Genomic DNA, 22,905 nt, shown 5'->3' with positions numbered 1-22,905 from the left:
TCTCACCAAAAAGCAGAGAAACAAAATGGTAACTGTGTGAGATGGTAGATGTGTTAACTAACCTTACTGTGGTAATCTTTTTGCAATATACATATATATCAAATCAGCATATTGTATACCTTAAACTTACACTTACTTATGTCAATTATATCTCACTCAATAAAACTGAAGGAAAAGAGGCAACTGAACACTCAAATTATAAATAATGCACATTTGCTCATTTGAACAAAAAAGAATTAATGGAATGAGAATGTTGTGATTTATTTTTAAAAAAGAATAGGATTTTTAAGCTGAATCTACTGTGGTTCTGATAACAAAGCTGATGTGTAGGTGGTAGGTTGTTGTATTGAGCTAAAAAGGCATTTCATAAAAGGAAGAATCAGATAAGAAAGAGAAAGAGCAGGCAGAAGAAAGCAGAGTGAGTTGACTCAGGAAAGGGAGGCAGAGAAAACCTCATGAGAAAAGACATGACAGTAAGGAAAGAGACATGACAGGAGGAAGCCAAAGAAATAATAGGACAGATTTGGGTCTGCAAAGAGTGGAAAAAACATTGAAAGTGTTGCTAAAGTGTGATTCCACATAATAACTAATGGAAAAACCTGCTTCTGAAATGAAAAGAAATACTGGTCACATTTTTAACGTGGGCATTATTCTAGTTAAGATGGTGAGATAAGATACCTGTAGCCAAAATTGTGTGCTGTAGGAGTCATATGATTGACAACTACACTTTCCTTAGAAACTAAGAGATTTCCTATTATATGAGAAAGGCACATATATAGAACACGCAGGGCTATTCTTCCCTCCCTTTTCCATAGCAAATAGGTAATACCTTGTGATCCTTTTCTCTTTGGAGCCTGGATGTGGTCTCATGACACTTCTCATTACGGTGCTTCAGAGGACCACTGCCAACCAAAGCTGGCACATGACCGACAACCTCTTTCCCTGATCTATGTTGAATCTGTAAGCTTGTGCTAGTCAAAGCAACATAATATAATCATATTATATGGTTAGAAATGCATCAAACAACATTGGGTTTGTCACCTGCCCACAATTGTTGAATCTTTTCATTAGAACTTTCCCAAATTTTGACCTACAGTGCAGCTAAAAACAGAACCACTGGGAGAGGTATTATAAAGGAGGGAAAATTCTTAGGTCTAACATTTGGGCAGTTTGATGCTCTTTTCTATTTTCTTAATCTTCTTCCTAAGATGAGTATTATGGATTGAATTGTCCCTCTCAAATTAAGATATCAAAGCCCTTGCTTCCATTACCTTAGAATGTGACTGTATTTGGAGATAGAGCCTTTAAAGAGGTAAGTTAAAATGGGTTCATTAGTGTTGGTCTTAATCCAATATGACTGCTGTCCTTATAAGAAGAGGATTAAACACAAGACAACACAAACTGAAAGGTGACCATGTGAGGACACAGAAAGAGGGAAGAAATCTTAGCTCTCACAAGAAATCAAGCCTACTGATACTTTGATGTTAGAACTCTAGCCTCCAGAATGGTACTTTTTTATGGCAGCCCTAGTAAACTAACAAAATGAGAAACATTTCTCAGTTCAACACATCACTTTAAAATGCAAAGATTTTAACTGGCAGATCACTCCATTTTTATAAATTCTGCTTTTTCCCCCCCATGACTACTTTTTAGAGGTAAAATTGCCATGAAATCAAGCCAAGAATTTATCAAAAGCTTTATTTTTAACTGAATGTTATGTGTAGCAGATGATTTTATTAGAGGAGTCTCCTATCAACACTACATTTTGTGTCTTTAACTATTGTATATTGTGAATTAGCAAACTATTATCTCTTTCCTTCATTTCATTGCATAGTATATTTTTACAAAAATATAATGCATAGCATATTTATACAAAAATATATTTTTTCCCGTTCATTTTATCCAAATGTATTCCATTGTATTTAATTATCTTGGTCATAATTTTCACTGAATATACTTTCTCTTTATACACAAATAGTATACTAGAACTACTTTTTACCTTTCTTTTGAATTATATATTTCTATTTGTTGCTTTTGGCTAGTTTTGAAACCTGATAAAGCACTTAAGACGCTATTTTCACATTTTGTATAATTTCATGTTTAACATTCATAGTCTGTGCATTGATATATAGACATTTGATGATATAATTGGTGTTTCCGATTTTCTAATTATACTTTTAAGTTAATTAATAGGAAACTTGTTCATCGTTAGGTTTTGTTATTTTTTTACAGCCCCTTCCTCCTGTTCCCACATCATTAGTGGAGTTCTATATAGTATACTTTTCATGCATATATCTGAATATATTTTTCCCTTTAAAATCAGGTCTACAAATACTCATATCAAAAAGACATATTCTTTCTAATAGTTTTCTCAATAACTTTGGTATGTGGGTATCCTCATCCTTATTTTACAGATGTGAAAATGTGGTGAAGATAATGGGTTTATGTCCAGGAATAGAATTGCTCTTAAAAACTAGGAGTAATATCACTTAAGAATCCTAAAGAAAAAGAATTGGTCATCAAGGCACATCTAACTCAACTGGTCATATCTGTGAATCTACAAAGATTTTTTAAAATTAATAAGCTCATTATTTTTCTTCACATCCACAAACAACACCAGCATCTTCTGGCTTCTTTTCAAGCAGGAAAGATAACCCATTACCCAATGAGACACAGATATGTGTGCATATTTATACATTCAGACACACATGAACGACAATTTTAAATTCTATATCTTACCAAAACAACTGCAAATCACTCTCAAAGTAACATGCTTAGGTTTCTGAACCATCTACCATGCTTGTTTACCTGCTGAATATGCAATTAGCCTTCAAAACTCAGATCAAGGATTACCTTTTTTTAATTAATTAATTTATTTATTTATTTATGGCTGTGTTGGGGCTTCGTTTCTGTGTGAGGGCCCTCTCTAGTTGTGGCAAGCGGGGGCCACTCTTCATCGTGGTGCGCGGGCCCCTCACCATTGCGGCCTCTCTTGTTGCGGAGCACAGGCTACAGATGCGCAGGCTCAGCAGTTGTGGCCCACGGGCCTAGCCGCTCCGCGGCATGTGGGATCCCCCCAGACCAGGGCTCGAACCCGTGTCCTGTGCATCGGCAGGCAGACTCTCAACCACAGCACCACCAGGGAAGCCCCAAGGCTTACCTTTTTATAAAGCATCTTCTGACTCTCTCTGATTAGCAAGGACTACTTCTTTCTATGTAAAACTTTGTATTGTTGAACATTTGATATCCTATTGTCTGTATTTATTTGCATTACTGCATTTTATTAGACCATAAAAGCTCCTTGAGTATAAGAACTTATTCATCTTTATTCTTTTTTTTTTTTTCGGTATGCGGGCCTCTCACTGTTGTGGCCTCTCCTGTTGCGGACCACAGGCTCCGGACGCGCAGGCTCAGCGGCCATGGCTCACGGGCCCAGCCGCTCCGCGGCATGTGGGATCTTCCCAGACCGGGTCACGAACCCGTGTCCCCTGCATCGGCAGGCGGACTCTCAACTACTGCGCCACCAGGGAAGCCCAGAACTTATTCATCTTTATATGTTCAGCATTTAGCACTGTTTGGCAAATAAGTACTCGAAAATGTGTGTTGGATTAAATAATAAATATATATGAAGTGAAGTCTCTAGATATAAGCCAAATGAATATGGATTTGGCAGGGTTCAGACAACCTAAAAAATTGTGTGCTTGCATTTTTACATTGAAAAGTGAAGTGTGTTAATGTCTTTTAACTGTTACGAGATGGAGCTGGGCTATTAGAAATAGACTAATGAGTTTAATGCACAGGGATCATATCTCATTTTTGCGCCCCAGCGCCTACTACAATAGCAGTAAGGATAAATGATTAATGGATAAAAAGATGATTATGTGTTCATTTTTTACTAAGAAAATAAGAATATTTGCAGCTTTGAATGAGGTAATATGGAGTCAATATATTTTTGAAATTGCTAAAAGTGTTAAATAGCAAATATAGAATATGTAGCGCACTGAGTTTTAAAAAATCAAATCTCTGATTATGTAATAAACTGGTTTGCTTACCTCTCACTCTTGGTACAATTAGTATATAAGGTGAAAGAAAAAGAATATACCTATTCAGATAGAATTGTGTTTTCCTAAAATAGAATTCTTTGCCAGGATTCTGAGGGACAGTAGTGTTACGACTAATTGTATGTAAGGGCAATTTAACTGAAATATCCTCCATATTTCTGATCACTGGTGGTAGTCTGGTTGGCTCATGAGCATCTACATCCTTGCTCAGAGCTCATGATTGTTCCTTTTGCTTTGCCACACAATACCAGGGGATGACTGTTCCAGATGGAGGATAAATATTCTTTAGTTAAAGATATAGAAAATGAAGCTAAAAAGGAAGGAGAGAATTTTATAATATAATTTCAGCATATTTGCATTTCATCATCATTTATGTACTTCACTTTCTATATATTTCTAACTAGCAGTCTCTATTTCTGCCATCAGGAATCTATGCATTGCAAACTCAGACTTGTGTAAAATGATGAAATTCTGCTTCCTGAATTTTAAATGCAAAATCTGGCATGCTCATTTACATGAGAGGAAATTTGTAGTTATGGCCAACAGCCACATTTCAGTACATTCAAAAACATATTTAATTATGAACAAAAAAGTATAATATTTAAACAAATCAAATGGCATACTTTTTGTACACAAATCAGTTGCATTTTTGGTTATTTCTTCCTATTATTATCTGACATTTATATTCTGCTTTGGTGAACTTTGTTTCCTCACTGTCTCCCACTTGCCATCATTCTTCAAACTTCGCCTGTGGATCTCTAACAATCTGGAGCACCCTCACCTTTCTTTTCTTCACTGTTCAAGTTCGCCATATTTTATAAGACTAAACATTTGTTTTCTTCTTACCAAAAGCCTTCCAGAAATATTTCAGTCTCACTTAAATTTCCTTTTTGCCCCTAATGACAATCACCTCCTTACTCCTTCTTAATTGTTTTAAATAAATATATCTTATTTCTCTATAATAATAATGAGACTTTTAATGACAAGGATTATGTCCTATAAATTTTTAGTGTTTTCCATTTCACTAAACTTAGTGGTAAGAACAAGATTCAACAAATATTATCTGAACTGAAAAAAACAGGTCTTGAAAAATGCATTTTATAGTAGAAAAACAGTTATCAAATCTTTATGACAAATGCTTTAAGACTGAGGAAGAATAAAATTGACATGGCAGTATAACAGAGGCTACTAAATTGGGAGCTGACATTGTGATCACAGAAATTGTATACCCTGATGAGGAGGTTAATATAGAACGCACTCTATTTTGGTTATCTATTGCTGAATAACAAACCTCAAACCTTAAACCAACAACAGCCATTTATTGTCTTTCATGGTTTCATGATTTGTCTAAACATGTTTGGGTGGATCTTCTGTTGCATGTGGACTTGACTGGGGCTGCAATCACCTCGAAGCTACGTGGAAACATCCAAGGTGGCTGACTTGCATGTCTGACAGTTTAGTAATGGCTGTTGTCTGGGAACTCAGGTGAGGCTGTTGAGCAAAGAGCCCTAGTTCTCACTACATGGCCTCCCCCTATAGTTTTAGGGACAGCAGTGTCTCCCTCCCTATTAGTAGAGAGGACCTCTCTCTATAGCTTGGGTTTTTCACAGAATTACAGTTAGATTCTAAAATGGAGTGTGGCAGGTGTGTGAAAGTAGAAACCACAAATCTCTTCAGGTACAGCTTTAGAAGTTACATAGCATCACTGTCTCCAGATTCTGTTGGTTAAAACAAGTAACAAGGCCAGACAAGAAGAAATAAGGAAAACCATGCCATTTCTTGATAGGAGGAGTGGCAAAGAATTTGCTGTCATCTTTAATAAAAAATCATCTCTTTGATTTTCAACTAAAATCCTGGACATTCATCAAATGACTACCTAATTAGCTGATATTTTGGAGTTAGACTTTTCAAAGCGGGAAGAGATATGGGAATATATGTATATATATAACTGATTCATTTTGTTGTGAAGCTGAAACTAACATACCATTGTAAAGCAATTATACTCCAATAAAGATGTTAAAAAAAAAAAAGTTAATGTAAATGACTGCACTGGATTTTCTATCTTGCAATGTTAAATTGCACTTAGATGACTAAAGTATTACTTTTAGTAAGGAATATTTCATAATATTAATGTGCTTTATCAGATTTGTGTAAAGCAAGTATAATTACCTCTCTTCCTATACTTGTACTATCATATATATAACTTTTAATTTTTGTTCATTTTTTCACCTGTCCACTGAAGAAGACAAAATCCAGAGATTTCTTACAGACTGTGCATCCCAAGTGGTGGTCCCAGACAACAAGTCAATCAGCAGCATATATCATTAAAAGCTAGAATGGTTTCAGGTCATTGCCTATTTATTTTTCCAGTTTGACAGACCTAGCTGACATCATTCTCTGAGATTCCCACAAAGTCTTCTAAGGTGATATGATGTTAATAACTCTGTGAGTCCCTGAAATGTTAGGATATAATCTTAGTATAGAAACCACAGAAAACTGAAAGCACCATCAGACATTTTCAGTACTGAATTGAGAATCTAGCATAATTTATCAGAGATAGCAGTACAAATAAAATAGTTACTTGTGGTTTCTTATAAAAAGACTACTGTCATGGCTAGACTTAGAAAAACAGTATCATTTTCATCAGCAACTACAAACCAAATACTATAAAGATTGTCTTAAATTTTCTTTCACACTGACCCTATGACTTAAAATGTACATTTTAGAGAAAAATATATAAATAGTTAAATTATAATACTTATATAATTATAGGATATGTTTCTAGCTTAGGGAAACAGAAGACACATTATTAGACTACTTTTATAATTTATACTACATTTTTATCATTCAGTTTTTTTAATTCTTCATTTTGAAATAAATTCAGACTTACAAAAGTTACAAAAATAGTCATAGGATTCTTATACACCTGACATTCAGTCTCCCAAAATGTTAAAGTCTTATATAACCACAGTGTGATTATCTAAACCAGGAGATTAATACTGCTATAGTACTGTTAAATAATCTACAGTCCTTATTTAACTAACATTAATTGTCTCAGTATCCAATTCAAGATCACAAACTGAATTTAGTTATCATGTCCATTTAGCTTCCTTTAATCCCAGACAGTTTCTTAAATTGAAGTCATTTCTATCTGCATTGAGAGAATGAAAAAAGTTCCTAAAAATAGGAAACCATAAACAAGACCAAAAGACAACCCTCAGAATGGGAGAAAATATTTGCAAATGAAGCAACTGACAAAGGATTAATCTCCAAAATTTACAAGCAGCTCATGCAGCTCAATAACAGAAAAACAAACAACCCAATCCAAAAATGGGCAGAAGACCTAAATAGACATTTCTCCAAAGAAGATATACAGATTGCCAACAAACACATAAAAAAATGCTCAATATCATTAACCATTAGAGAGATGCAAATCAAAACTACAATGAGATATCATCTCACACCAGTCAGAATGGCCATCATCAAAATATCTAGAAACAATAAATGCTGGAGAGGGTGTGGAGAAAAGCAACCCTCTTGCACTGTTGGTGGGAATGTAAATTGATACAGCCACTATGGAGAACAGTATGGAGGTTCCTTAAAAAACTACAAATAGAACTACCATATGACCCAGCAATCCCACTACTGGGCATATACCCTGAGAAAACCATAATTCAAAAAGAGTCATGTACCAAAATGTTCATTGCAGCTCTATTTACAATAGCCAGGACATGGAAGCAACCTAAGTGTCCATCAACAGATGAATGGATAAAGAAGATGTGGCACATATATACAATGGGATATTACTCAGGCATAAAAAGAAATGAAATTGAGTTATTTGTAGTGAGGCGGATGGACCTAGAGTCTGTCATACAGAGTGAAGTAAGTCAGAAAGAGAAAAACAAATACCATATGCTAACACATATATATGGAATCTAAGAAAAAAAAAAAAAGGTCATGAAGTACCTAGGGGTAAGATGGGAATAAAGACACAGACCTACTAGAGCATGGACTTGAGGATATGGGGAGGGGGAAGGGTAATCTGTGACAAAGTGAGAGAGTGGCATGGACATATATACACTACCAAACGTAAAATAGATAGCTAGTGGGAAGCAGCTGCATAGCACAGGGAGATCAGCTAGGTGGTTTGTGACCACCTAGAGGGGTGGGATAGGGAGGGTGGGAGGGAGGGAGATGCAAGAGGGAAGAGATATGAGAACAGATGTATATGTATAACTGATTCACTTTGTTATAAAGCAGAAACTAACATGCCATTGTAAAGCAATTATACTCCAATAAAGATGTTAAAAAATAAAATAAAATTTAAACCAGTTTAAAAAAAAAAAAAGCTTCTTACAGATAGATGATATCCAAGGTAACTCAACCATTTCAAGGACATGAGTTTGGCCACTAGATGACAATAGAGTCCTTTTCTTTCAGACTTGCCCAGGTTTCCAGTTTAAGGATTACCACCAGTGGCATCTTAACCAAAGGCTTTATAATATTCTAATACTATCTGGAGATGACACATTATGCTAGTAGATTCAACATTGTACAGATCACATTGTCTTATAATTATCTGTTTTAGTGTCTGTCTCCCCTACTACACTGTAAAGTACTTAATGAACCTAGTTATCTTTTATTTATTCTTACATTCATGGTATACAATACTACAGCCAATAATTTATAGTTGACTGTAAGTACATACTTAATATATACATTGCATATATATTATATATTTATATATATATATATATATAATGTACTCTCTATATATACATCCATTATACCTTTAAAACAACTTTCAAACAAAATAAGGATTAATAAATTGCCAAATGTTTTATGTACACTCTATACCATTGAATGCTTTGTTTTTCAACAGAATTGAGATTTATCTCTAAATTTGTTCTTTGCAGGCTGGTTTGGAATTCTTTATTGGTCAGTTGCACCAGAAAACAGTACTTAGTAATTGTCTAGTCTTAATGTTGAAGGGTATTCTATCTGACTCATGCAGTCTTCTTGATCAGCTTTTAACCAATAGTGACAATATAATCTAGGTTTAGACCAATTAAATGTAAATAGAAGTACACTGTGAGCTTCATATAGAGCTTTTGCTTTTCTTATATAGATGTCATCTTGTTCCCTTCTTTCATCTTTCCATTGAAATGAGTGCAATAAGACACCTTTATAATGAGGTGCTACATTAGTCATCTTCTGATCATAGGAGACACAAGTGAAAGCCAGGGACAACAGCCAAGATTATAGTTCCACCTTTATTGAGCTCCTGAAGAAATGAGAGCAATTGCGTACATCTGGAGTGTTTGTATATGAGATAAATAAGCCCTATATGTTTGTGCCACTGTATCTGGGCTTTCTGTTACTTAAAAGCTTGATTCATTCCAAATGGATAAAAAATCTGTAAGTACTTTGGAAGTAAAAGTTATTATTCTTTGTTAACCAGTTTTTAAATTCCATGAACAGGTAACATGTTTATATTAACTTTATAGTGACTAGTAGAGAGCCTCATACATATTAGGGAGCTGAAAAATATTTGCTTAGTAAATGTATGAATGAATAATTTCTGAAATTTCTAGGCGAAGCTTATTTTAAATTGAAATATTTTTTTGAGATGGCCATCCTTACTCAGAAATAAATAAATAAATAAACAAATAAATAAATAAATAAATATTTCAGGAATCAATAAAAATATAAAACAAAAGGACAACCTATTGAATGGGAGAAAATATTTGCAAATGATATGACATGTAAGGGGTGAATATCCAACATACATAACAGCTCATACAACTCAACATCAAAAAGACAAACAACCTGATTAAAAAAATGGGCAGAGACCTGAATAGTCATTTTTCCGAAAAGGACATGCAGATGGCCAACAGGCACATGAAAAGATGCTCAACATTAGCTAATCATCAGGTAGCTACAAATCAAAACCACAATGAGATATCACCTCACAGCATGAAAAAAAAACACAAATAACAAATGTTGGCAAGGATATGGAGAAACGGGACCCCTTGTACACTGTTGGCCAGAATGTAAATTTGTGCAGCCACTGTGGAAAACAGTATGGAGGTTTCTCAGAAAACTAAAAACAAAACTAACATATATGACCCAGCAATTCCACTCCTTGGTATATATCTGAAAAAAAGGAAAAACACTAATTTGAAAAGATACATGCACCCCAATGTTCACAGCAGCAACTATTTACAATTGCCAATATATGGAAGCCACCTAAGTGTCTATCAACACTTTATATGAATGGATAAAGAAGATGTGGTATATATATATGCACAATGGAATACTACTGAGCCATAAAAGAGAATGAAATTTTGCCATTTGCAGCAACATGAATGGATTTGGAGGGTATTAAGCTAAGTGAAATAAGTCATATATCAATGTCTTTTGGAATTAGAGTTTTCTCTCTCCAATCCCAGGAATGGGATTGCAGGATCATGTGGAACTCTATTTTTAGTTTTTTAAGGAACCTCCGTACTGTTCTCCACTGTGGCTGCACTAAATTACATTCCCACCAAGAGAGCAGGAGGGTTCCTTTTTCTCCACACCCTCTCCAGCACTTATTATTTGTAGACTTTTTAATGATAGCCATTCTGACTGGTGTGAGGTGATACCTTATTGCAGTTTTGATTTGCATTTCTCTAATAATCAGCAAACTTGAGCATCTTTTCATGTGCTTATTTGCCATCTACATGTCTGCTTTGGTGAGATGTCTTTTCAGAACTTTTGACCAGTTCTCAATTGGGTTGTTTTCTTATTCTTGAGTTTTAAGAGATCTTTATATATTTTGGATACCAGTACTTTATCAGCTATGTGTTTGCAAATATTTTCTCCCACTCTGTGTCTTGTCTTTTTGTTCTCCTAAAAATAATTTATTTTTCAAGAAAATAAATTTGAAGAACAATAATATAACAATTTTAAGCTGTAGTCATAATTTGTAGAGATTCTCCACAGCAATAAAACATTATGTAACTATAAGTATTTACATGACTAAGGAAATATAATAAATAATATAATATTAAATAATCCTCAACTATTTCTGGGCAAATTACCTCCCACTATTTGAAATAATTTCTGAAAAAAATGTGTGCTTATGGTAGTGTTAGGTATTGGTATTGTTGATTAATGGAGGTAAAAGAAATAAGATGCTTCCAGGGTTTTTAGAATATAATGTTGCCGTAACTGACAAATGGTTTATAACTATGAGCTCTTCTTTGTTTCTAAGTATACACACCACAAGCAGAGGCTTGGAACTTTTTTAGTGTTACAGATGAGAGTGGGTTTCATGAACTATTTATTGATAAACAACCTATTTATTATAGAAAAATAAGGAATTCAATAATGCAAAAAGAGTTAATTTAATGTAATTTTTGCTCAGTGGCCCAATTATAGGTTGATTTTGATCAAGTAACTGAGAATACAGCTGTATTAGGCAGGATTCCCAGTTTCAAGCAAGCTACCTCTGGCCCATTTAAGCAAAACAAACAAACTTTTTAACATATTCATAGCACAATGTGAGAAAGATGGATAGCTATGGAACAGATTTGTACTTTCTATTCTGTCGGATAGAGTTGTTGCTGAGGAACTGCTGCAAATTATGGACTATATCTCCCTTCACCTGTGAATCCATGTGGGTCTGGTGGCTGGATCTCATCTAGGATTGTGAGGATAAGTGATGTGTGTCACTTCATAGAATGGCTTTAAAATGGAGTACTTCTTCATTCCCATTTGTTCTTGCTTTAACTGCAGATGCTGACAAAGCCTTAGGGGGAGATAGAACATAAAGATGAAAACAGCCCAAGCCATCCACCGTCGAAGTTCAGTGAGTTGATGAGAAATAAACTTCTATATTGTAAACCACTGAAGTTTTGAGTAGTTCATTCAAGAAGCTACAGTTACCTTAACTGATATATGCATAGAGTTACTGGAATTCTAGATGATCAGGCTTGGAAAACTGGCAATGATAATGGAAAAGTAAAAGTGAAAACCACAGCCAAATCTCACCACTGAATCAGTTGGGTGAAGACACTTCTGTTTCCACAGCTGAACACTAGAAATTGTAACTTTGCCACTGGCACTGGACACTGGGTTCAGCTGCTGGCTCTGTGGCCCCTGGAACACCAGGATACTTGAAGTTGCTGCAATCTCTGCAGCAACTATTAGAATTTATTTTCTATCACATTTGATTTATTGTATAAATAACTTCTGACTCAAAGTCCCAGGTGAAATTGGATAAGCTTATGTCACATACAGGTGTCTAGTGTGTAATGTTGGGTGTTGGAAAAATGAGTATCTGCCCTTTTGGGCCTTTATAGTGGGAGGTGATCACCTAAATTTCTATGCTGAAGAGTCACCTGATTATTAGGCTATTCAGATATACACTAAACTAGCAATTAAGACATTAATACTGAGAAGTATACTAGTTACCCATTACTGCACAACAGATTAATCCCGAATATGAAGGACTAAAACAATAAAATTTAGTATCTCACAGTTTCTATGAGTTAGGAATACATGACAACTTAGCTGAGCGTTTGTGTCTCACAGCCTCTTACGAGAGACCTGATAGGGGCTGCAGGAATCTGCTGGCTTGATAGGAGCTAGAGGATCTGTTCATAAGATGGCTCACTCACAGGGTTGTTGGTAGGGAGCAAGGGTGGACCTCTTCATAGGATCACCAGATGACCTCATGACATAGAAGCTAGCTTTCCCCAAACTACATAATCCAAGACAGAGCAAGAGAGGCAAATGCCACAATTTCCATTATGACTTAGCCTTATAATTCATACACCATCACCTCTGTCATATTTTATAGGTCACAGAGACAAACCATGAAGCAATATCAGAGAGGACTACACAATGATGTGAATGTTGGGAGATAAGGATCATGGGGAGCTATTTTTTGGACAGTGGCCACCACAGGAAGAGTGGAATTTTGTCACTATATACTTCAGATTTCACTACAGAATTTTAATTGTGGAATCAGTAAGGTACAAATAAGAAGAGGTTATTTTATTGATCTGGTTACTACCAACTATTTCTCTGAGTTTAACTCTTTAATTGCTATATCTACCGATTTCTAGGGTTCCAGTCAATTTTGCAGGGAGGGGAAGAGCTCATCCCAGCTCTTAAAAATGACTACCAAGACGGAAGAGAGAAACCGAGTCCCGCCTCATTTCCGGTCCCGCCGCCTGCCAAGCCACTTCCGGTCCAGCGTCCAGAGCTGGGTGTGGCTCTGAGCGTTGCGTGTCGCCCCCGCTGGCTGGGTGTGGTGTTGGGCGCCGCCCCGACTCTCCAGTCTTGTGGTTCCCAGGGCAAGGTGGCAGTAATGCTGACGCTGGCAAGCCCACTGAAGCGGGATGATGGTTGGTCTCAAAGGGTTGCTCCCGGGAGTCAGCCACAGCCTCTGACTCCCTTAGCGGGTTTCGGCGAGAGACAGTCTACTTGTTAAAGAGATTGCAGAACTTGAAGCTAATTTACCTTGTACATGTAAAGTGCATTTTCCTCAACCAAACAAGCTTCATTGCTTTCAGCTAACTGTAACCCCAGGATTTTTTTTTTTTTTTGGTTTTGTGTTTTTTGATAGATGAGGGTTACGACGAGGGTGGAAAATTTCAGTTTGATACTGAAGTTCCTGATATGTACAACGTGGTGCCTCCCACAGTGGACCAGGATCTGGCACCCCAACATCACAGAGACTGGCGAAGTATGTCTGAGTTTACTGAGAGAACGTTTGATTGACAGCACCGGCTGCGCTCCCACGAGGACACTGAAGGATATTGTTCGGGGATTCAACGCTTTGTTAAGTGATCTTTTGAATTTTGATGATCCACTGCATATTGAAGCTGCAGAACATCATTTGCCAGACAAGGAGGACTTCCAGAATAAAGTTAAAGAGTACATGAAACATTATGCCAGAGGATAAGACGAGAAGACTGCAGCGCCGTGGACTGTGCATTATAAGTTTGTCTCCAACTGAAACGAAAAGGGAGCCTCTTCCTCAGTCCTCACGCTCCCCTCGGTCCCATTGGGTCCTCAAGTCCCGTGACTATGTTGTCCTGAGGAAGAACCTCTTAATGACTGCCCATTGTAGATGGAGAGTTCTACATAAATACAGCAAGAGAATGTGTTTGGGGTTCTCAAGAGTTGTCCCCTTACCTTAACATGCTTACTTTTTTGCAACTGTACTCTATAGGCTGGTGGTGAGATTCTCGAGAAGTTGTAATGAACTCAGAATTGAGGCTAGAGCTTGCTTCTTTCCCTTCTCCCAAAGTCAGTTCCCTGCACAGGTCATGCTAATAATGTGCTCAGTGTAGCTCACAGATTGGCAATCAGAAACCCACTACAAACTGTGATTGGATACAAATTCTCTTAGTTCCTTCCACAAATGTTAGCCTTGCCTAGATGTCGTGAAGCTTCCTAAAATGCATAACCATTCACTGTAGATCACTTACTGAAATGCGTATTTTATTTAATGTAAGTATATTTTGGAACATTTGTAATTTGTACGATTTAGTGCTTTAATTATTTTTTTCTATTCTCAATTTAGTTTGTATTTTCATTGTATAGAGCAGACAGAAGGATATTGAGTCAAGCAACTATTGAAGAGAAATACAAAGAAAATATGAAAGAAAAAAAAATGACTGCCAAAAGCATTGCTAATAATTTCTATACCTTCATATTTCCAAGGCAGTATCAAGCAAATGGGCTGGTAAGAACTGGTAAGAATGAAGAGGTAAGATGAGAAGTTGATGCTATTCAGTTGTCTGGATGACAGTTAAAGCACATCATTTAGATGCCAATGCCTGTGGGAGAAAATATTACAGAAATATGCTGAGTATCCAAAAATAATGATGGACATTTAGGACCAGGATGGAACTCATGTATATTGGGAAAATACCAGCAGAGGAAAGAATGCATGGTTGGAGCAGGTAACAAGGAAAAGTGAAGAAGGATATAAGGCATAAAGTGGAATGGGGGAACAGATCATTTAGGGTTTTATAGGCAATTATAAAGACACTGGATTTTACTTTGATATAAGAATATTTTGGAGGGATTTAAGTAAATCAAAAACATTTAAAAATAGTTTAAGGAATAAGTGAATGCAGAGAAATAGAATAAGAAGATAATGCAATGATAGAAGCAAGAAATAATGGTTGGTTGAACTCTAATAATATCTCGGAGTTGGTGAGGATGGATCAGATACTGGATATATTTTGATGGTGCATATGATGTGAGGTATGAGAGAAACAGATAAGCCACAGATAATATCAGGAGGTTTGCCTTGAGCTCCTAAAGTAAGGGAAAGTTTTTTTAAAGAAAAACCTTCTTTTATTAATGGTGGGGAAGATCACGAGTTTGGTTTTGAACGTGTTACATTTTTTTAAGGCAAGCTAAACATCCGGGGAAATTTTGATTAGGCAGTTTGATATACTAAACCTGGACATTCTGAAGTGTAGAGGAAGAGGATGGAGAATCAGAAAGGAGACTGGGAAAGAGACAGGGTGGTGTCTCAGAAGCCAGTTGTAGAAAGTGAGTCAAGAGAATGGAACCATTAAATTGTACTAAAGGGTTGAATATGGTGAAAACTGAGTTTAGTCACATTGTGGCCACTAACGACCTTGACAAGCTTTGTTTTAGATGAATAGAGACTGCAGTCCTACTGGAGTGAGATCAAAGAGAATGGGAAGAAATGAATAAAAAGTAGCAAGGAGATATACTGCAAAGGAGAGTAAACAAAGGAATGATGTCTGTAGAGGGATGGGTGGGAATAGGGGGAAAGAGAGGGAGAGGGAGAGAGAGAGAGATTTATTTTTCCCAAGAGGGAGAACGCAAAGCCAAGTAGAAGTGTCTGGTACCTAATCAATTTGTGGAATTGAGACTCTTTATTTATACTTATTTAATCCTTCCTTGGTTTTCATAAAGGGATAGTTTACATATAACTGAATTTTCATTCTAAGCAGCTGAGACAAAATAGAAGTAAGAAGAAGATTGATTTTGTTGAAAATCATAAGAAATCTGCAGCTATACTCTCTTAGAAAACTCAGAAATGCATGGTATATAGTTAAAATCTTAAGTTTAAATACAAGTCTTAAAGGTCTCAAAGTTTTATTCATATATTTGTCCACCAAAAACGTTCTTTTTGGGACAACAGATTTAGTTTCAGGGTGAAACAAATTCCGCTGGCTGCTGGCACAGAGTTTCTCAATCTGTGAGCCACTGGACCTGGTGTTTTGGTAAGGAGTTCACAAAATCTAGTATAAGCATTCCATTGTCTGCAGACCAATAAATAAAGGCATTGTACCTTTAATATGTGACATAAGTAAAGATATCATCCAAATCAGAAGATTGGGAACCACAACTTAGGGCTATAAAATATACATATCTATCTCATTCTTGAGTCTATAAATTCATCCAACTATGCTCTGAGTTTCTAATTTTGTGCAAAGCAATGTACACAAATAAAAAATGTATTAACCCTAAACAATTGTAATTTGCATGTTGTGCCTTAAAATAGGCTTTCAAAGTTATTTGAATAGAGTTTTACTGGGATCTGATAGTATCTTCTTTCTGCAGGAGACAAATTAGTTTAGAGCCTGTATCTTGGCTTATATAGTAATTACTTTTTAATCAGTTAGAAGTTGACAATTTACTACACTTTCTTACTTACATTATCTGGTTTTGGAGTCAGTAATAGCAACAAGATACCTTGATCAGGAAAATACTGGTATTTACAGTTGAGGTAATAGCAAAATAAGATAGTCCTTATCTGATAAAAATACATGCAAAGCAGCATTTTTGTCTTACACAGTAGAAAAATAAGAAACAGGTTAGTTCCCTTCTCTTTGTTCCCATAGCTTTAGAACTGTTTACCTACACACAATATAAAGCAGATTAGTTTCTGATTACATAGAAGGTGATTCATGCTATTTGGGGGATTACATTATATTTTTAGGATTATATCATATTACAATATGTTTTTATTGTGAACATTTGTACAGGAACATTATGGAATAATGAATGACTATATCCTAAAAAAATACAATACACATTGACTTAATTCCTTGAAAATACTTTATAGTAAGTATTTCTTACGATTTATATGTCATTGAACTCCTAACTCTGTCTGTCTTTCTCTCTGCTTTTTAGGTTTTAACGTCCAGGGAATCTGTCTGGCATTTTACACTTTATACACAATTCTTCCTTCTCAGACGCTGTCCTCTCTGGGCATCTGTGACAATACAGCTTTTGGATCTCTTACCTTTCTGAGTCATCTTTCTCAGTTTCTTATTTATTTATCTGCTTGTTTGATTTTTAAAATTTTTATGCTCTTTGTTCATTGTTTGTTTGTTTGTTTATACTCTTTCTTATCCTGATCTTTAGATATTTTTTACTCTAAAGGCTTTTGCATTCAGGTGACATCTTTAATTTTTTTTTTTTAAACTCACCAGTACAGTATTCCTTAACTCTGACTTTGCATTACAATACCTGGGGAGATTTTACAAAACAGGATTGCCTGCCCCCCACCACAGAGATGTTGCTTCAGAACTTTTCAGGTAGATCCTGGGTGTTTTTATTTTTTTAAAATCTCCATAGGTAATTTTAAAGTATAGCCAGATTTGAGAACCAGTGCTATTTACATTCTCCCGGAGTGATCTCATCCACTCATAAAGCTTCAACTACCTGCTCTACACAGAAGATTTATAAATATATATCAGCAGCTCTAGCTTCTCTCCTGAGCCACAGGCTTGTTATAGATAATTGCTCAGTTTGCATTCCTTCTTTTCTTCACTCCCTGAATGTTTTTGAGTGCTACCAAGTGCTAGGTGCTCAGCTAGACAGAGGGATTCAGAAATGAGCTAGATATTGTTACTGCCCTCAGGGAATTTAAGTAATATATGAAATAAAGACAAATAAATAGACAACTAAGTACTGTGTTGTCATAGCCACTACAGAGGAAAGACGAGAACGTAGGATATACACCTAACCCAGATTGGGCAGACTTGTAGAAGTCGGGGGACTTTTGTCTCAGGTATGTACAGAAGATAAAGTATGTCTCGAAATATGGAAATATATTTTCTAGGTGTAAAAGATGGTGATATGGGGAGAGAGAGGATTATTCACAGAAATAGGGACAAAGAAAATTGGGATATATCTGGGGAAGTACACATACAGCTTTCTGTGGCAGAACTGTCTCCTCTTCATGATTTCCCATTAAAATAGTTCTGCTAATTTTATAACTAAACTTCATAGAACAATTTATCTATCAGTTAAAGGGTCTTAGTGAAAACTCATATAAGAAAAATGTATATTTATGAACTCAAAAGCAAAATAATATGTGGGAAGTTGCCAGTTATATTCTAAAACATAATTGGTAGAATGTTAGATATCTATTCATGTGTAGATATTTTAAAAACCACATTGAATATAAATGGGGGACACACATCTTCACTGCTACTAGTCCTGAGAAAGGCAATCACACTCCCATATGTAGTCTGTGATATTCTCTGTCACTGTGTACTGTCATTGTCTTGAATATTTCAACTGTTTCTTTCATATTTAGCTTTTGTTTTTGCCTAGAGTTATATAATGAGTCACAAAAGTTTTTAAAAAGTTGAAATAAAATTCAAACAGAAGGTAGCAAGGAGCATGACAAAAGGGATTAAGACAGAAACACTACAGCACCATACAAAGAAAATCAGTAACAGGAATATGAACATAACTGCATTTTGCAATTCTCTCATGCTAGAGCATCAACCATGTGCCCTGATGATTTACCAACCTTTTTTGTGATAGAGTTCTTTCAGGTGCACCAAAATGATGGAGACTATCAGATCCTCTGAATCTGATAATTGGTCTAAAATATTCCCTTCATCACTCAACTATTCAGCATCATAAACTTTCTCTTACAAAATTTTGGGGTTATAATTCATGTATCATGCAATTAACCCACTTATGGTATACAATTCAATCATTTTTATTATATTCACAAAGTTGTGCAACCATTAGTCACCATAATTTTAGAACATTTTCACTACCTCAAAAAGAAAACCTGCACTACTTAGCCCCCAGCTCCTAAGCCCTCATCTCCCCAGCCCTAGGCAATAACAGATTTACTTTTTGTCTCTGTAGGTTTGCGTGTGTGTGTGTGTGTGTGTGTGTGTGTGTGTGTGTGTGTGTATTTCATATAAATGGAATCATACACTCTGTGGTTCTTTATGACTGGCTTCTTTCACTTTAGCTTGTTTTTAAGGTTCACCCGTGTTGTAGCATACATCTGTATTCATTCCTTTTTTTACATCAAAAATTTGGTTTATTTTTAGTGGTCTCATAACTATTTCAGTAAAGTTGATTTCCTTTGGAATCCAATGAATTTAGCTATTTTATTGTGGTAAAATACAATAAGATGGGCTTCCCTGGTGGCGCAGTGGTTGAGAGTCCGCCTGCCGATGCAGGGGACGCGGGTTCGGGCCCTGGTCCGGGAAGATCCCACATGCCGCGGAGCGGCTGGGCCCGTGAGCCATGGCCGCTGAGCCTGCGCGTCCGGAGCCTGTGCTCCACAACGGGAGAGGCCACAACAGTGAGAGGCCCGCGTACCGCAAAAAAAAAAAAAAAAAAAAAAAATACAATAAGATGTACCATTTAACCCATTTTAAAGTGTACAATTCAGTGGCCCAAGTATATTCACAATGTTGTGCAACCATCACGACTATCTTGTACCAGAACTTTTTTATCACCCCAAATGAAAACCCATTAAGTAGCCACTCCCATCTCCTTCCCTACAGTCTCTGGCAATCACCAGTCTGCTTCTGTCTCTATGTATTTGGCTATTCTGGATATTTCATATAAATGGAATCATTATAATATGTGACCTTTTGTCTCTGACATCTTTCATTAATTTAATTTAATGTTTAATGATGTTATTCTGAGCAGGGACCTGTGACACCATAGTGAACTGTAACTTGTAAATGGACAAAAGAAGATTTACAGCAAACTTCTCATTGCACAAACTGGCTTTTAGCAAGAGAAAAAAATGCTTATTGAGTTTGTGTTATGTGCTAGTAGTGAGGTCTAAGTACTTTGCAAGTATCTTTCCATCTTTATTGAGCTATAATTGACAAATAAAAATTGTATATATTTAAGGTGTAAGACTTGATGTTTTGATATACATATACCTTGTGAAATAATCCCCACAATCAAGATAATTAACATGTCCATTATCTCACATAGTGACCATTCCTTTCTGTGTGTATGTGATCTACACATTTAGCAAATTTCAAGTATACAATTACAGTATTGTTAGCCATATTCATACTGCTCTACATTAGATCTCCAGAATTTATTCATCTTGCATAATGGAAACTTTGTATCCTTTGATCATCTCTCCCCATTTCCCCTTATCCCCAGGCCCTGGCAACCACCATTCTACTATATGCTTCTATGAATTTGACTATTTTAGATTCCTCTTATAACAGAGATCATACAATATTTGTCTTTCTGTGTCTGGTTTATTTCACTTAGCATAATGTCTTCTAGTTTCATCCATGTTGTCACAAAGTTCAGGATTTCCTTTATTTTTAAAGCTGAATATTATTCCATGTCTGTATAATATCTCATGTATGGATATACAATGTTTAGTCATTCATCAGTTGATGGACATTGGTGTTGTTTCCACCTTTTGGCTATTAGGAGTAATATTGTTATAAACCTATGTACCTGTGGTCAACTGATTTTCAATGAGGGTGCCAAGACCATTCAATGGGAAAAGAACAGTCTTTCCAACAAACAGTCATGAGGCAACTGGATATCCATATTCAAAACAATGAATTTGGACCCGTACTTCACACAATATATAAAAGTTAACTCAAAATGAATCAAAGACCTAAATATAAGAGCTGAAACTAGAAAACTCTTGGGAGGAAAAATAGGTGTAAGTCTTATGACTTTGGATTAGACAAGGACTTCTTAATTATGACATCCAAAGCACAAGCAACAAAAGAAAACACAGATAAGTTGAACTTCACTGAAATTAAAAACTTTTGGCTCAAAGGGAACCATCAAAAAAGTGAAAAGGTAACCCTCAGAAGAGGAGGCAATATTTACAAATCATATAATTGATAATGGGATATTACCAATTATAAATAAACAATTCTTATAACTCAAGACAAAAGACAAAAACCCAATTTAAAAATGAGCAAAAGACTTAAATAGACATTTTTTCCAAGGAAGATACACACATAATTAACAAGTACTTGAAAAGATACTCAACATCATTAGTCATCAGGGAAGAGTTTTAAAACCACAATGAAATACCACTTTATACCCACTAGGAAGCTGATTTTTTTTTAAAAAGGAAAAGGAAATTAACAAGTTTTAACAAAGATGTAGAGAAATTGGAATCTTAAATCCACTGCTGTTAGGAATGTAAAGTGGTATAGCCCCTGTGGAAAACATTTGATATTTCCTCAAAAAGTTGATAAAGTTACCATACAATCCAGCATTTCCACTTGTTGGAATTGCTACCAAGTACACAAAGAAAATTGAAGACATATGCCCATACAAAACCAGTATCATAAACTTTCACAGCCAGTGACAAACTGTGTCTGCTTCAAGTCTCCCTCCTCAACGTTTTTCATGCTTCAATTTTCTTTCTCATTTGGGAGTAAAAGTTCTTTTTGTGGAATCACTTAGCTTTTTTATTGAATATATTTAATGTATTTTGGTCTAACAAAAATTCATTTATTTGTGTTTTGGTTTTGCCTTGCTGTACTGTAAATGATAACATTTATGGCCTGACATACAAACAATATGTGTTATTGCATAAAAGTCAACATCTTGTTAACAAATATATTGAGTTTTAGCAATAAAATGGAGATATTTTAAGCATTGTGCATCCTAACACTATCAACTGTTATATGTTTTATTATACTTTTCAGAAATTGGTTAGGGATTTTAGCTTGATAACCAAATGTTGATTAAGTTTTTCATTGGGAAATGGGGCCCTAATTGGCATTTTCATACATTGCCTAATTTTAGGGAAAGGATTACTGATGTTATGTTAAAAAAGCAATGCCTTTATTTCATTGTGCCCAGAAAACAGAGCTTCAAGGTGCTGGCCTGTTGAAAAAAGATGTAGACAGGTTTTAGATCACAATGAATTGTATCTACCATGATAAAATATATATATATATATATATATATATATATATATATATATAAAGATGACTTTGGAAAGTCTTTGAATGATCTTAGTGATATGAATTTGTTTGAACTTGGAAAATTTCTTCTACTGTCAGTGTTGAGACAGGAAGAAAGGGGCAATACTGGAGGTACTGGGAGTAGCTAAAAGACTGTAGTGGTAATCTGTACAAAAAATTCTGAGAAATTTTACAGAAGCAAAGAAAAGGAGGATAGGAAGTAGGTGACAGATTTTAGAAGTGTTAAGGAAGTAGACTCAAGTGTACAGGAGGCCAACAAAGGGTGAGCATAAAATATTAGTGTCCAAACTGGGATAATTTTCAAAGTTAAAGTGGCCACTATTGTTAATTGCACTGTGTACGCATACAATAGTCTGTGTGTTCTGAGGAAATCAGAGACCTATAGCCATCCTAATGATGTATCATGGAAAATAATAATAAGAGAAAACATTTCACAAGAGCATGTATGTGTCAGGCATCATGGTAAGTATATTCCATAGGTCCTATTATGTAATTCAAATACCTATCCCCTACTTATGCCCACTTTACAGATGATAAACACATCAGATAAGTTAAAAACTTTCCAAAAGTGACATCTGAACATCTGCTTTTCT

The 22,905-nt window shown here is 35.6% G+C and overlaps 1 pseudogene across 1 annotated transcript; it reads left to right on the top strand.

Moving 5' to 3' along the window:
* The first annotated feature begins 13,422 nt into the window (after window positions 1–13,422).
* On the top strand, window positions 13,423–14,019 carry LOC309974342 (NEDD8-conjugating enzyme UBE2F-like; annotated as a pseudogene). The gene is made up of 2 exons: window positions 13,423–13,577; window positions 13,681–14,019. The product of its transcript is annotated as an NEDD8-conjugating enzyme UBE2F-like (transcript).
* The last annotated feature ends 8,886 nt before the right edge of the window (window positions 14,020–22,905 follow it).

This window comes from Leucopleurus acutus (genome assembly GCF_964270905.1).
Source record: "Leucopleurus acutus genome assembly, chromosome: 2".
NCBI classification, from domain to species: domain Eukaryota; kingdom Metazoa; phylum Chordata; class Mammalia; order Artiodactyla; family Delphinidae; genus Leucopleurus; species Leucopleurus acutus.
The sequence above is the reverse complement of the archived record's forward strand: the minus strand, read 5'-3'. Positions and strand labels throughout refer to the sequence as shown.